The sequence below is a fragment of the Drosophila tropicalis genome, unplaced genomic scaffold (genome assembly GCF_018151085.1).
Source record: "Drosophila tropicalis isolate 14030-0801.00 unplaced genomic scaffold, ASM1815108v1 contig_1029, whole genome shotgun sequence".
In the NCBI taxonomy this organism is placed as follows: Eukaryota; Metazoa; Arthropoda; class Insecta; order Diptera; family Drosophilidae; genus Drosophila; species Drosophila tropicalis.
Genome location: NW_027172389.1, coordinates 79849 through 94576, shown reverse-complemented (window position 1 = coordinate 94576; position 14728 = coordinate 79849). Strand labels below are relative to the sequence as shown.

Below are 14728 nucleotides of genomic sequence, written 5' to 3'. Positions count from 1 at the left end.
GTGTCTATTTTCCTTTTGAGTAGAGTTGGAGTAGAGTCGATAGGGGCCAACACATCCATAGGTTCAGGTGTTTTGGTGTCGTCCCTCGTAGATTTAGCTGGTTTAACAGGGTAACTTAATTTTCTTCGACAAGTATTGTTAGAACGTGGGGTTGTTGAGATCATGTTAGCCCCAATCAAAGGGGATATAGGGCTTGGGAGCACATTGTTAGTTGGTGTTTTGCTCTGGGAGTTAAGGCTTGAGCAGAATTCAGATATTAGCGTGCGATCAGGATCAAAGAACGAGTTTTTACCCTGGTCATCAGAGTCACTTAATATGATTACTGATTGGTTTATTAGTTTCACGTTTTTAGCTGAATTTAGTAGTGATTTATTTTGGTAGCTTTCATTTGTCAGTTTTGTGGCGTCGTCATTTAGTTTATCGTAGAGATTTGCATGAAGGTAGGCCATTGTTTGATTTAGCATGTCTTTGCTGTCGTCTGTGCTTGGGGTTTGCTGGCTTTGTAAGTAGTCTTTTCTTGTGTTATCAGCCAAATTTCTTTCAGTGTTTTTATGGATGGGTTTTTGCATGTTTAAGAGAGAATGATTTTGTACCTGTTTGGCATTTGTTTGCGTATGTGTGTTGGGCGAGTTATGGCTTCCAGTGGGATGGAGCATGTGTTTGTGTGCTTTTTGAGCACTTGTCATTGTATTAGTGGTTGAATTTTCACTCTCTTTCATAATAGAAGTTTGTATGTGGTGAAATATATTTGCGAGGCAGAGAGGGGCTTTTGTACAAGTGTGTATGTAGAACTAATACACGTACAAGCAGAAGAGAATTGGAAAGTTTTCTCTCCTTCCAGCCTCATGCAAATGGCAGCACATGAAAAAATTTTTTATTTCATACTAAAAGATTTAACATATAAAGACATTTACCGACATATATTAAAACACATATTAAAAGTTTTTTGATTAATTATACGTTCACTTGGGTTTTGAGTAGTTTTTTGATGCAATTTCCAGAAGAAAATTATATAAGTTTGAGCAGACGAATTTTATTATTAGGTTAGGTCAACACAATTTTATTTAAGAGTCATTTATTTAATTAATTAGCTAGGAAATCGGCGATTTTCCATAGCCCACGCGTGAAGAGCATTGAAACACGATTTTTAATAATTTTTTGGACAATTAATTCCCACTTTTACTATAATTTTCAATAACTTATAGCGGAGCTCTTTTTTTTTTTTGTGTTGAGTCGATGCTCAAACTAGCACCAATGGCCGAAGGCCATTGGCTCCTTTATTGTTTCATTCTAAGACCTTAGAATCTATCACAAGAAATGATTAAATACAGCAAGGATACATAGGTGCTGAGGGCATTAAAAACTAGAAAAATGATTAGAGCTAGGCCAAATTGGTCTAGAAAATATTATAATGTCATGCAAATGGTCAAAATCTGTAATCTCAAACTTAATTTAGGGCATCTTGTTTCAAATAAACATAGTATGAAAGCAATTACCCTACAGGAGCTTACAGAGGAGACCATAATGTTAATTAACATTGCCAATATAAACAGAAAATGAGAGAGACGTTGCTAGGAGGGACACAAGCCAGTTGTGTCGAACTCCGAGGAACGTCTCTCTCTCGGCAATAAGTATTGAGTAGAAGAAATCAAAGTATTATGTATTAGAAAATTTTTGGGAGCTTGCTGAGGGCAGGCTACCGTGCAAAAATATTATAATATAATGTTATATTGTATAATATGATTTAAAATTATTAATTATAAAATGAATTAGTTTAAAAGGATATAAATACAAAAATAACATATAACAGATTGAACTAGTAAATTTTTTACATATGAGATTAATGAAAGAGAAGAATAAATATATTAATAAATATGTGTGTGCTTCGAACTAAAGTTGAGTCTAGGTTCGATCAATAAGGTCACGAGTCAGATATGCCATAAAACGTCTGGATTTTACAGGGTAGCTCATGTATTGAGTGCGTACAGCTGCAGGCAGTGGCTGTACTGACTTAGAATTTAAGCACCAAAAAGGAGACGTCGAGAATCAAAAATATCATCTTCTGTCAAGTGGGTGAATGAGGAACTGAAAGAGAATTGTGTATTATTTTGTTTTTCGGTTGTGCAGCTGGTGGCTGTTCTTTTGTCAAGTGAAGTGATTTGTTTTGTATAAAGTTATATACTTGTATTAAGATTTTCTTTGCTTTTACATGATCAAGTATTTGCAATTATCTTAATAAAAAGTGAAAAGCAGTGTAAGCAATCGTATTTTAAAGTTGGCAATTCCGATTGTTGTGTAGAGGTGAAACATAGTTTTGAGCAGCAGACAGCAAATGTGATAAAAGGACCAGTCCAGCCTGTGCGTTTAATTAGCTGCAGAGGTTGGATTGGTCCTTAGATTGTATTTTGCCTTTATCATCATTTAGTACAGGGTTTAAAATTATGCAGCAGCCGAGTCAATTTGACTATTTGATTGTATGTTGTATGTGTGTGTGAGAAGTATGAGCATAACATGTTTTTATGTGTATTAGTGAAAACGAAAGTGTATTTGCGCGTAAATAATAGTGTATTAATTGGGCATTAAAACCAATGAATATTAATTTCAGATTATTGATTAAATATATAATTATTTTATATTTTAATAGTGAAGATTTTATCAGAAATATAATAAAAATATTATATATTCGTCTTATGCATTAAATATCGAAAACTCATTATAGAGTATACGTGATTCTGGATTATTATGTATTATGTGGAAGATAATTGTGCACTGAATAAAGTTCGTTGACCTTAGCTGTGAGAACAGCTGATTTTATATCAAAGACGATTGAATAGCAATGAGTTTTTGCTATTAGAATAGTATTGTGATTATCAAAGTTTGTGAATTAATGTAATATATATCTTATCGAAAAGTTTGTATGTGGATTATAGAAAAGTGGTTATATTTATATAGTTATTTAAATTTGTTATTTAAAGGTGCTCATTAATTTTTCGTTTTATTGAAAAAGAAAATTTTAGTAAATGCCGTTTAATTAATTAGAGGATTTACCACTAATTAATTAGGTAAATTATCGATGTTGTAGTTACTAAAATTAGACATGAATTCAGCAATCGGTTTAATTTGAGCCATAATAATGTTAACTTGTTGTAAGATAGGCTCAAGTTGCAATTTAAATTGTTTAATGTCTCCGATAGCCTCCCATAGTTGGCTTGTCGTTGGAGTGTTTGCTGTTGTTGTTATTATATTAGTAGGTTGTTGTTGCTGATTTGTTTGACTAGAGTTAGGCTGCTGCTGCTGTTGTTGTATTAAATTCCACTGCATAGGTTGTTGAATTTCAGTAATATCAAGATCATCGTCAAGTTGCTGGCCAATGGCCAGAGAATTAAAAGGCTGCTGCTGCTGCTTATTTTTAATAATTGGTTTTAATTTACGCTTTATTGTCTTAGGCCTCCATTTGTTGGTTGTTTTAGACTGGTGTTGGTAAAGCTTTAATTTACGTTGCTGCTGCTGTTGTTTTGACTTGCTGATAGTTGCCAGTTTATGTTGTAGATCGACTGATGACGATTGGTGTAGGTTTATCTGAGGGTCCAGTATTTGCTGCTGTTGTTGTTGCTGCTGCTGTCCTGAATTTGACTGAGACCGTTGTGGTTTTGGTGTTTTAGGTAGTTGTTGTTGTAGTTGCTGTTGTTGTACAGTTTGTTGTTGGGTAATATGTTTATTAGCAAGGATTTTCTTTGAAGAAACTAGATCCTTAAGCATTGCCTTGTAAACGAGACACCCCCTATAACTGGCTATGTGGCCATCTCCACAATTAGCACATTTGGGGTTATCAATACGTTTTCGGCAATCAGTAGTAGCGTGTTTACCTGCACATTTCAAGCAAACGAAGTCTCTTCTGCAATAGTTTTTAGTATGGCCAAATTTTTGGCATCTGTGACATTGAACAGGCTCCATTCTCACAGCTTGCCTCTGTATAGAGACCTGTTGCCTGCCAATGCTTTTGACCGAGAGAAAATCATTATTTTTATCGTCGGAGCAAGGCTCCAATTCTATTTCAAACATATTTAGTGGCAAACGAGTATGTTTGTGTTTTATTACATTTAAATAACGAACTACAAAACCCATTTTATTGACCTCTGCACGAACATAATCACAGGGGGTAGATGAGTGTAATCCTTTAATTACAGCACGAAAGCCACGATTGCAACTATCCTGATGTGTGTAAGTTTGAACTTTATTATCATTAAGTTTATTTATTATTAGCTGATATGATTTGGTGTCGGAGCAAACAATTTTGACGTCTCCATTGTGTAGGGTTTTTGTGCTAAAATTAGCATCACGTAGAACACTGGTCAGATCATTGAGAATGTCAAAAATATTATTAACGTTGCCCACATAAATTGCAGGAGGCTTTTTAACATTACTCCTATGATCTGATTTATGCTGTTGTAGTTGTTGTTGATTTAATTGTTGTTTAGCTGAAGAATGTTGCTGCTGCTGCTGTTGTTGCTGCTGCTGTTGTTGTTGTTGTTGTTGTTTTAATAAATATTTTTGATAATTCTGCAGGTCCTTTTGCTTCTGTCGCTGCATTTGATCATTGTGTTGTTTGGCTCTTTTATCTAATAGCTGCCCAAGAGTTGCTTGGCTCTCAAGCAATAACTCTTTTATGGAGAGAGTTTTTGCTTGATTGGTATTATTATTTGACTGACTGGCCTGATTTTTCTCATTAGTTAAATCAGATGTAAAGTCAGTCAAATTAGTAGGATTTTGTTGTTGACGATGCGTTGGTGATAGCTGTTGTTGTAGAATTCGCGCTTGAGCATTGTTTAGTAGTTGTGAGAAGTCTAATTCGTGATTAATCGAATTAGTTAGTTGTTGTTGTTCGGGAGATGTTGTTTGTTGTTGTTGTTTAGGCAGTCCAGGGGCTTTATTGAGCAAATCACAAATAACACTAGAGCTCATGTGTGTGACTCCCTTAGACGTAGATGGGATGTCATCAGCATTGAGCTTTTGTTGTTGTGAGGTAGTATGCTGTTTGTTTAACTTGCCAGTGGGCAGCATAGGTTTGAGAGTCACTGGGTTGGCAAATTTCTTGCAACATTGGTCGTCAGATCTTAACACAGGATCAATTTTCCTTTTGCGACTGGTTGGTGTGTCGGTAGGGGCCAAAACATCCATTGGCTCGGGTGTTTTGGCATCATCCCGCGTAGTTTTAGCTGGCTTAACTGGGTAGATTAATTTTCTACGACAAGTTGTGTTTAAACGTGGAGTAGTTGTGGTCATGCAGGCCCCAATCAAAGGAGTTATAGGGCTTGGGAGCACATTATTTGTGGGTGTTTTGCTGAGAGGGGTCATACTCGAGCAAAATTCAGAAATAAGAGTACAATCTGGGTCAAAGAAGGATTTATTAGCAGGGTCTTCTTGATCGCATAGATCTGTTGTAGATTTATTAGGAGATTTTACATTTTCGTCATCAGCAAGTATATTATGTTGTTTAGTAGTTGTATGATTAAGCGAGTCTTTGCTATCGTCTAAAATTATAATTTGTTGGCTTTGATCATTTTCTTCAATTAATTTACCAGCTGGTTCTCTTTCAGATGATTTAAGGGTGGGTTTTTGCAAATTTAAAGACGGTCTCATGTGTACCTGTGTGGCATATGTCTGTGTGTGTGGAATAGACGAATTATGGCTTCCAGTGGAACAGGACGTATGTGTATGCACTTGTTGAGCACTTGTCATTGTGTTAGTGAGTAATTTATCACTCTCTTTCATTATAGTAGTTTGTATGTATGTGTGTGAAATATATTTGCGAGGCGGAGAGGGGCTTTTGTACAAGTGTGTATGTCGAACTAATACACGTACAAGCAGAAGAGAGTTGGAAAGTTTTCTCTCCTTCCAGCCTCATGCAAATGGCCGCACATGAAAAAATTTTTTTATTTCAAATTAAAAGATTTGACATATATAGACATTTACCGACATATATTAAAAACACATATTAAAAGTTTTGATTAATTAACGTTCACTTTGATTTTGAGTAAAATTTTTGATGCAATTTCCAGTAGAAAAATTATATAAGTTTGAGCAGACGAATTTTATTATTAGGTTAGGTCAACACAATTTTATTTAAAAGTCATTTATTTAATTAATTAGCTAGGAAATCGGCGATTTTCCATAGCCCACGCGTGAAGAGCATTGAAACACGATTTTTAATAATTTTTTGGACAATTAATTCCCACTTTTACTATAATTTTCAATAACTTATAGCGGAGCTTTTTTTTTTTTTTTCTTTGTGTTGAGTCGATGCTCAAACTAGCACCAATGGCCGAAGGCCATTGGCTCCTTTATTGTTTTCATTCTAAGACCTTAGAATCTATAACATTTGTGATTATATACAGCAATTTACATAGGTGCTGAGGGCATTAATTACGACAATATTGATTAAGACTAGGCCCAAATGGTCTAGAATTTATGTAATAACGAATTAATTGGTAATTTTTTGCCACTTTATTAAAGTAACATAGCAAGCAAAAACCGTTTACATAGCTAGGTTTTTGCTGCACTGTAAAAGAGGCAGAAAATTATCCAAAAATTATTTTGTTAACAGCATGAAGCAAGAGTGCAAATTAGTTTGTAATTAAAATTAATAAATAGTTGTTGCAATGAGTTTTTTAGGTAGAATTATGATGAAAAATTGACATTCAAATTTTTTTTTTTTGTTTATTGAATGAGAGATAAGTGAAAAAGTTGAAATCGTTAGTTGATGTTAATCATCAGGAGGCTTCTGCTTCCTGTGCTCATTTGTCCACCAGTTGCGTTTTATTAAATTAGGTGGTTTAATAGATAGTGTGGGAAGACCAGTCATAAGTTGCCAGACATCTTCAGCCCCAATAAAAGAAGTAGCATTTGGGGGGCGAGGGAGTAGCAGCATCATCAGGCCGGCGGCCAGTAGATGAAGCAGGTGAGAGTGTGGTCGTCTGGAGTCATCCTTTAACAGGGAATTAAGTGATGATGTCTTCAGGCGGCCACGCACGTAGAAGCTGTGTGGTCGTCGGTAGATACGAGGAACTCCCTCTGACCCTCTATTAGTAGTGAGAAATGGGTGGGCAGCAGTTAACTTGTTGTTAACAATTAGGCGCTTAGATCCAGTTAGAGAGTTGTGAAGCAGTCTTATCTGTGGAAGAGACGTTTTGTTAGTTTTTGCAGCTACAATTTGTGGCTGATCTTTTGTCAGATTGGTTTTAATAATTTTTTGCTGCCCATCTTTGCTTTTGCCGCTATCTATGCATTTGCAATTTGGGTCATATAGTTTGTCCTTCCATATTTTGGCAAGGTCAAAGTTGTCGTTTTTTAGAAGAATCGGAGTAGATTTTACGATCGAAATAGAGGGAACATCATTATCATCAGAGTCAGAAGAAAGATCAATAACATTGAGTCCCATTTGCTCAATAAGAAAGATTTCCATATTTTTGATGCCAGAAGCCATAATTTGGTCATCAGTTTGTATGGATTCTCTTATCCTTTCTTCATCGGTAGGGGGTGGTATAATTTTTTGTTGTATATATAATGGTTGATCAGCAAGAGCTCTTTTAACGGTGTCTCTAGTCTCAGTGCCTTCTTTTAATCCGATTTTTAGCATTTTCATGTACCATCTGGGAATTATTGGAGCTGGACCATCTTTGAGTCTCGCTTGTCTCGCCAGTTCCTTTTTCTTTTCCTCGTCTTCACGCATTAGTTGATCGTCTTCAGCTTTTTGTATTTTGATTAACGATGGGATATTAGCAGCTCGATCTTCCGCGAGTTTAACAACATCTCCCAGAATTGGAAGTTGAAGATTTTTGTAGGTTGTAAGTTGAGGATCCAAATAAAGTTCCAGTTGTTTGACATATCTAGGCCTAAGAATTCGGCTAGGTCGAAACGGTTTTAGAAAGAGTATTGAAGCCAACGGGTTATCATGGCAGCAAAGAGATGAGAAGAGTCGTTCACTAGAAGTTGCATAGACTTCCTCCACGGATTTAATGTTAAAGTTGTCTCTAAGTATCTGATTAGTAGTATATCTGGAGGCCCCAGTAATACGTCGAATAGCTTTGTTTTGAGCTGCACAGATAGTTGCAAAAAGTGTATCCGAAGCTAAGGCTCCCCAAATGGGCAGTGCATATTGCCAGATCGAAGCAACCATTTGTTTATACAAAAGGACTTTGCATTCAGTTGGCAATTTGCTAGATTTTCCGATTAGCCAGTTTAACTTGCATTCCACGCCTCTAGATCGTGTCTTGAGGTATTTCACATGAGTAGTCATACCCAGTTTACGATCCAAATGGATGCCCAGATATCTATAAGATGATTCATTCGGTATTTTCTGAGAATTAATTTTAGGTGCCAGAGATTCTATGGTTTTTGTTATTACTTTTCTAGTATAAAGAACGTGTACCGTTTTCTTTATATTAATTGAGACACACCATTTGTCTGCCCAATTCATAAATTTATTTAGATAAGAGGTGTTAGAGTTTATAGCATAAAGAGCATGTTTGTGTTCAGATAAGATGACAGTGTCGTCAGCATAGCTAGAGAGAAGAAGGTCACGAGCACCCAGGTGGATTTTTGGTTCGTCCTTGTAGGGTTGGCAGTTAACCATAGATGGAAGTGGAATATCAGAAGAATAAATAGAGTAAAGCACAGGGCCAAGGACGCTCCCTTGAGGCACCCCAGCGTTGATGTTTCCTAGCCTAGATATAGTTCCATCATTGCAGCAAACTTCAAAGGTCCTATCTTTAAGATATGAGTCCAGAATGTTAAAGAGAGGAATTGGTAGTAATTTGATGAGCTTATGGCGGAGTCCATCATGCCAAACGCGGTCAAATGCCTCGCTGATGTCGATGTATACAGCAGAGCAAAAGCGATTATTATCCTGAGCTTCCATAATGTATTGAACAACTCTGGACATTTGTTGTTCAGCACTATGCTCCTTACGAAATCCAAATTGGTGATCAGGTATAGCGTTGGTGAAGAGTTCGCAGTCGAAGAGACGTTTTAGTAGTAGAGATTCAAAAATTTTAGAGAAGCCAGCCAAAAGGCTAATTGGTCGATATGATGAGACCTCAGAGGAGGGTTTACTCGGTTTCAATATCATTTTAATAACAGCGTGTTTCCATTGACGTGGAAAATATCCAGTTCTAAGCATGCAGTTAAAGATATTTGTTAGTAGTAAGACAGCTTTAGATGGTAGATGCTTAATAATTTGATTGCAAATTCTATCTTTGCCTGCAGCTTTAGTAAGATCAAGATTTTTAATTTCGGCCATCACTTCATTAATAGTGATGTGCTTGAAAATTGGAGGAGGGAGATCATTTGAGCTAAACATGAAACGCGCATCTTCTCTCCACATGAGCATTGGCGTCATTTGTAGAGTTTTCTGTCTTATAAGAGAGTTAGTTGTTGTATTAATTTCTTCCCTAAATTCAATAGAATTTGTAAGTCTCGGTGTAAAACGGGCTTCAAGATGAGAGACATAGACCTCTGCTTTCTCATCGTTGGTTTTAGTCCAAATACGGGGTGCAGTGGTGTTTGTATTAATCGGATTTTCAAATTTTAGAGGATGATTTGGCTCAACTTGTCTCTTAAAATGATTGGCAAGTTTCCAAAGTTTTGCATATCGATATCTATCATTCGTGTTAATTTGATTGAAGAGTCCATTGTAGTATTTTATCCGATCAGCTTCCAAAGCTTTTTTAAGTTTTTTATAGGCCAGTTTGTATGCGATTATGGCCTGAGGAGTCCTTAATCTAATTGAGGCTTTCCTTAAGTTGCGTTTTTCTCTTAGTAGTCTTTTAGTGCTACTAGATATCGGGTATTTTCTGTTTGATAATTGATAATTTTTTCGTTCAGGAGGAGTTGACTTTACTGCTGCAATATATATGTTTTGAGTGAGTAAGTCAATGATATTTTCGATGTCTTGGCCAGATTTCATTTCGACGTTTAACTGCGTTAACATGTCCAGTTCCTTTTGAAATCGTTTGATATTTGTTTGTTTAGATAAGAGTGCTCTTTTAGGTTTTTTGTAGAACGGATGTCCGCCAATTCCTATTTCAATAATCATAGCGAGGTGATCTGAATGTAAGTCAGCATTAGAGCTAGTAACAAAACGATTAGTGTCTATTCCAGAATAAATTGCGAAGTCAATTGCAGAGGGGTTTTTACGCCTATCGAATGGAAAGTGTGTAGCTGAGCCAGTAGCCAAAACGCTGGCTTTTTTATTTATATGTATTGCTTCCAGAAGCGTTCTGCCGCGAATGCAGGAGCGAGGATTTCCCCACCAGTTGTGTTTTGCATTCCAATCTCCGCATATAATGTATTTCGAATTTGAGCTAATTTCATTTACAGTGTTCAGTAGTTCAGTGAATTGTTCTATGTCCCATTTTATAACTGGGGGACAGTAGACAGGAGCAATAACAATTTGCTCATTAGGTCCTAGATCAATTGAGACTGGTGCGCATTGTACATGGTCCTCAGAGATAATTTGTAATGAACAGTGTTTGATACCTTCCTTTATCAGAATAGCTACACCTCCCTTTCTACAAGTGGTAGGATGTTGAGCATAATATGTAACAAAACCTTGAATTAACAAAGGGTGCTGATTATTGCCACCTGTAAAATTAGCATGGTCAAATCTAGTTTCAATTATCATCATTATATCTATGTTTTTATCATTTACAAATTGGGAAAGTTCTAGTTTTTTGTTTCTTATTCCACAAGCATTCCAATAAGAGATTTTAAGCTTATTGGCAGGCGTAACATATTGACTGCCAATAGGAAAATTGAAAATATTCGTGCCCAAAGCTGAGGGGAACGAATGGTTGTTGACATTGGTAATTAAACTAGACATATTTATTTTCATTAGCGTTGTTGATGCAATTAGCGTACATAGATAAGAAAGAGATGATGGGTTGTAATTGTTTGGCCAGAGTTTTGACCATTAAGACAATATTTTGCAGTTCACTAGCTGTAGGGTGCCCTCTAGTGAAATGTAGGTATTTAGCTGAGACAATTCCTCTTTGCGCAAATCGCTGATGTTGTTTGGTTTGCTGTTGTTGTTGTTGTTGTTGAGGCTGTTGCTGCGGCTGATTAAAGTTCGGTGGTTGAAAGCGTACCTTGGCCGGTTGCTGGTCCACTGAGCGTTGCTGCTGCTGATTCTGTTGTTGTATGAGATGCTGCATATGCATGTTGACAGCTTGCTTTAAATGTAGTTGATTTGGTTGAGAACTTGGTTTTTGGTATATGGCAGTTGGTTGTTGCATCAGCTGAGTGCTGGGCCTGCTTTTTCGTTGTTGTTGTTGGTGGTTTTGTTTTAGTTGCTTAGGTGCTAGTTTGTTTCTAACGATGAGTTGGTGGGTGTTTATACTCTGCTGTTGAGAAACATTATTAGTTGGTAATTTTAATGAGGGAATATCATTTTTGATTATTTTACCATGTGTGTTTTGAATGGATTGAGACATTAAGTTTAGAGAATCAATAAGAGGTTGTAGTGGCTGTAGCCAGGCATTTTGACTAGACAAGGGAGTCAAATTGGAGTGATTCGATGATAGCTGTTGGTTGCGACTAGTAGAGGGTGGAGTGCGAGATTGGTGTTGTTGTTGTTGTTGCTCTCCACGTTGCTTTTTATTAAGAGCTTGCTGCTGCTGTTGTTGCTGCGGTATACGAGGTTGATTTTGTGCATTGTTGTTAGGTTGTTTGTTTCTTAGCATGTTGGATCGAGCTAACTTGTAGGCAGGGCATCCTTTGTAACTTGCAATGTGGTTTTCATTACAGTTGGCACATCTTGGGTTGTCCAAGTGTTTTTGACACTCAGTTGTAGCGTGTGCTCCGGCACATTTAAGGCATATAAAATTTCTGCGGCAGTAATTTTTTGAATGTCCATATAACTGGCAACGATGGCACTGTATTGGCTCAAGTCTGCGGTTTTGTTTTTGAATAGTTACTTGTTGCCTACCAATAGTCTTGACTGAGAAAATTTCATTATTTTTCCCATCAATTCTAGGCTCAAGTTCAATTTCAAACACGTTGGTTGGCTGGTTAGTTCGGGTTTGTTTGAGATTATTGACAAAACGGACTTTAAAGCCCAGTTTGTTTATTTCAGTTTTAACGTAATCAATAGGAGTTGAGTAGTGCAGATTTTTAATAATGGCTCGGAATCCTTTATCCTCGCGATTTTGATGAGTGTAGATCTGGTCACTTGAATCCTTTAGAGTTTCTAAAATTTTTTCATATGAATCCAGATCCTCTGATATAATTTTTATATCGCCACTTTTGACAGTCTTAGTAAGGAATTTAACATCACTGTTTAGGCAATTTAGCCTGTCCATGATTGGTAATATAGAAGGCACATTGGTAACGAAGATGGCAGGTGGTTTGGGTTTAGCTTTTTGTATAATTTGAAATTGTTGTTCCTCAACAGCAGGAGTATGTATTTGTGACAATTGGGTAGCAGCAAAATCAACAGGTGGCTGTTGGTTATGTTGCTTTGAATTATGTTGTTGACTTAACAGAGGAATGTTAACCTCTGTTTGTCGCAGTTGTTGTTGTTGTTTTTCTTTTGCTGCAGTTTTTGTGTCCGCTGGGGGGGGTATAGCAATTTTCTTGTTGTTATTGTTTGGCGTAGTTTTATTAATTTTTCTTTTTTGCTTGGAAGGCAAATCAGAATTAATTATAACATCCATGGGCTCCGGTGTAGTTACATCATCGCCTTTTTCCTTAATAGGCTTTTTTGGTGTGACGTTTTGTATATCACAACGAATAGCAGGCTGCGGCTCCTCAATATCCACATCAGTCTCCATGGGAAGGAGATTTATGTTGAGATTATCATTCTGGGCAGGCAGGTCTTGTGATGGGCCTGAGGCAGCAGGAGAGACATCACCATTAGGCATTTTAATACTTGTAGAGAACGAACTAGACTCTTCATAAGAATAATGTGTAATGACAGAGCTAGAGCAAATGGGTTTATACTGGCTAGTGGACAGCGGGTTATATTCAGTATTTCTCTCAGAGAAAAATTCTAGGTTTAGCGGGAATTCCACGATGGTAGGTGCTTCAATTGGTGTAGGAGAGCATACGTTTTGATTGTGTGCGTGTATGGCACTAGTCATATTTGGCGGTTCGCAACTTTGTACTGGGAGAGCACTTGTCAAGGCACTGGAAGTATTGTCTCCTTCCATTGTGTGTGTGTATGTGTGTAATGTGTAAAGGGCTGAGAGAGATCTTAGGTGTATGTATATACACTAATACATACCCAAGAGGAAAAGATTTTTTCCTTCCAGCCTCTTACATAAATGTGGACATGAATAAAATTTTACATAATAAAACATTAACATATATGACATTTACATACATAGAATAAAAACACATAATTAAGTTTTTTGTTTAAAAATTTGTCACTTGAGTTGTTGTAGTATTTTTGATGCAGTTTTCCTTTTATATGGATATATATGTATTTGAGCAAACGAGTTTTATTTTAGGTTAGGCCAACACAAGATTATTTAAATGTCATTTATTTAATTAATTAGCTAGGAAATCGGCGATTTTCCATAGCCCACGCGTGAAGAGCATTGAAACACGATTTTTAACAATTTTTTGGGACAATTAATTCCCACTTTTACTATAATTTTCAATAACTTATAGCGGAGCTCTTTTTTTTTTTCTTGTGTTGAGTCGATGCTCAAACTAGCACCAATGGCCGAAGGCCATTGGCTCCTTTATTGTTTCATTCTAAGACCTTAGAATCTATCACAAGAAATGATTAAATACAGCAAGGATACATAGGTGCTGAGGGCATTAAAAACTAGAAAAATGATTAGAGCTAGGCCAAATTGGTCTAGAAAATATTATAATGTCATGCAAATGGTCAAAATCTGTAATCTCAAACTTAATTTAGGGCATCTTGTTTCAAATAAACATAGTATGAAAGCAATTACCCTACAGGAGCTTACAGAGGAGACCATAATGTTAATTAACATTGCCAATGTAAACAGAAAATGAGAGAGACGTTGCTAGGAGGGACACAAGCCAGTTGTGTCGAACTCCGAGGAACGTCTCTCTCTCGGCAATAAGTATTGAGTAGAAGAAATCAAAGTAGTATGTATTAGAAAATTTTTGGGAGCTTGCTGAGGGCAGGCTACCGTGCAAAAATATTATAATATAATGTTATATTGTATAATATGATTTAAAATTATTAATTATAAAATGAATTAGTTTAAAAAAATATAAATACAAAAATAACATATAACAGATTGAACTAGTAAATTTTTTACATATGAGATTAATGAAAGAGAAGAATAAATATATTAATAAATATGTGTGTGCATCGAACTAAAGTTGAGTCTAGGTACGATCAATAAGGTCACGAGTCAGATATGCCATAAAACGTCTGGATTTTACAGGGTAGCTCATGTATTGAGTGCGTACAGCTGCAGGCAGTGGCTGTACTGACTTAGAATTTAAGCACCAAAAAGGAGACGTCGAGAATCAAAAATATCATCTTCTGTCAAGTGGGTGAATGAGGAACTGAAAGAGAATTGTGTATTATTTTGTTTTTCGGTTGTGCAGCTGGTGGCTGTTCTTTTGTCAAGTGAAGTGATTTGTTTTATATAAAATTATATACTTGTATTAAGATTTTCTTTGCTTTTACATGATCAAGTATTTGCAATTATCTTAATAAAAAGTGAAAAGCAGTGTAAGCAAT

The 14728-nt window shown here is 36.3% G+C and overlaps 1 long non-coding RNA gene across 1 annotated transcript; it reads right to left on the bottom strand.

Moving 5' to 3' along the window:
- Window positions 1–702: 702 nt before the first annotated feature.
- Window positions 703–14220, bottom strand: LOC137571995 (uncharacterized). Its single transcript, XR_011031512.1, has 2 exons — window positions 11462–14220; window positions 703–11399 (listed from the first exon to the last, which is right to left on the bottom strand). It is a non-coding gene; the product is annotated as an uncharacterized lncRNA (long non-coding RNA).
- Window positions 14221–14728: the final 508 nt, after the last annotated feature.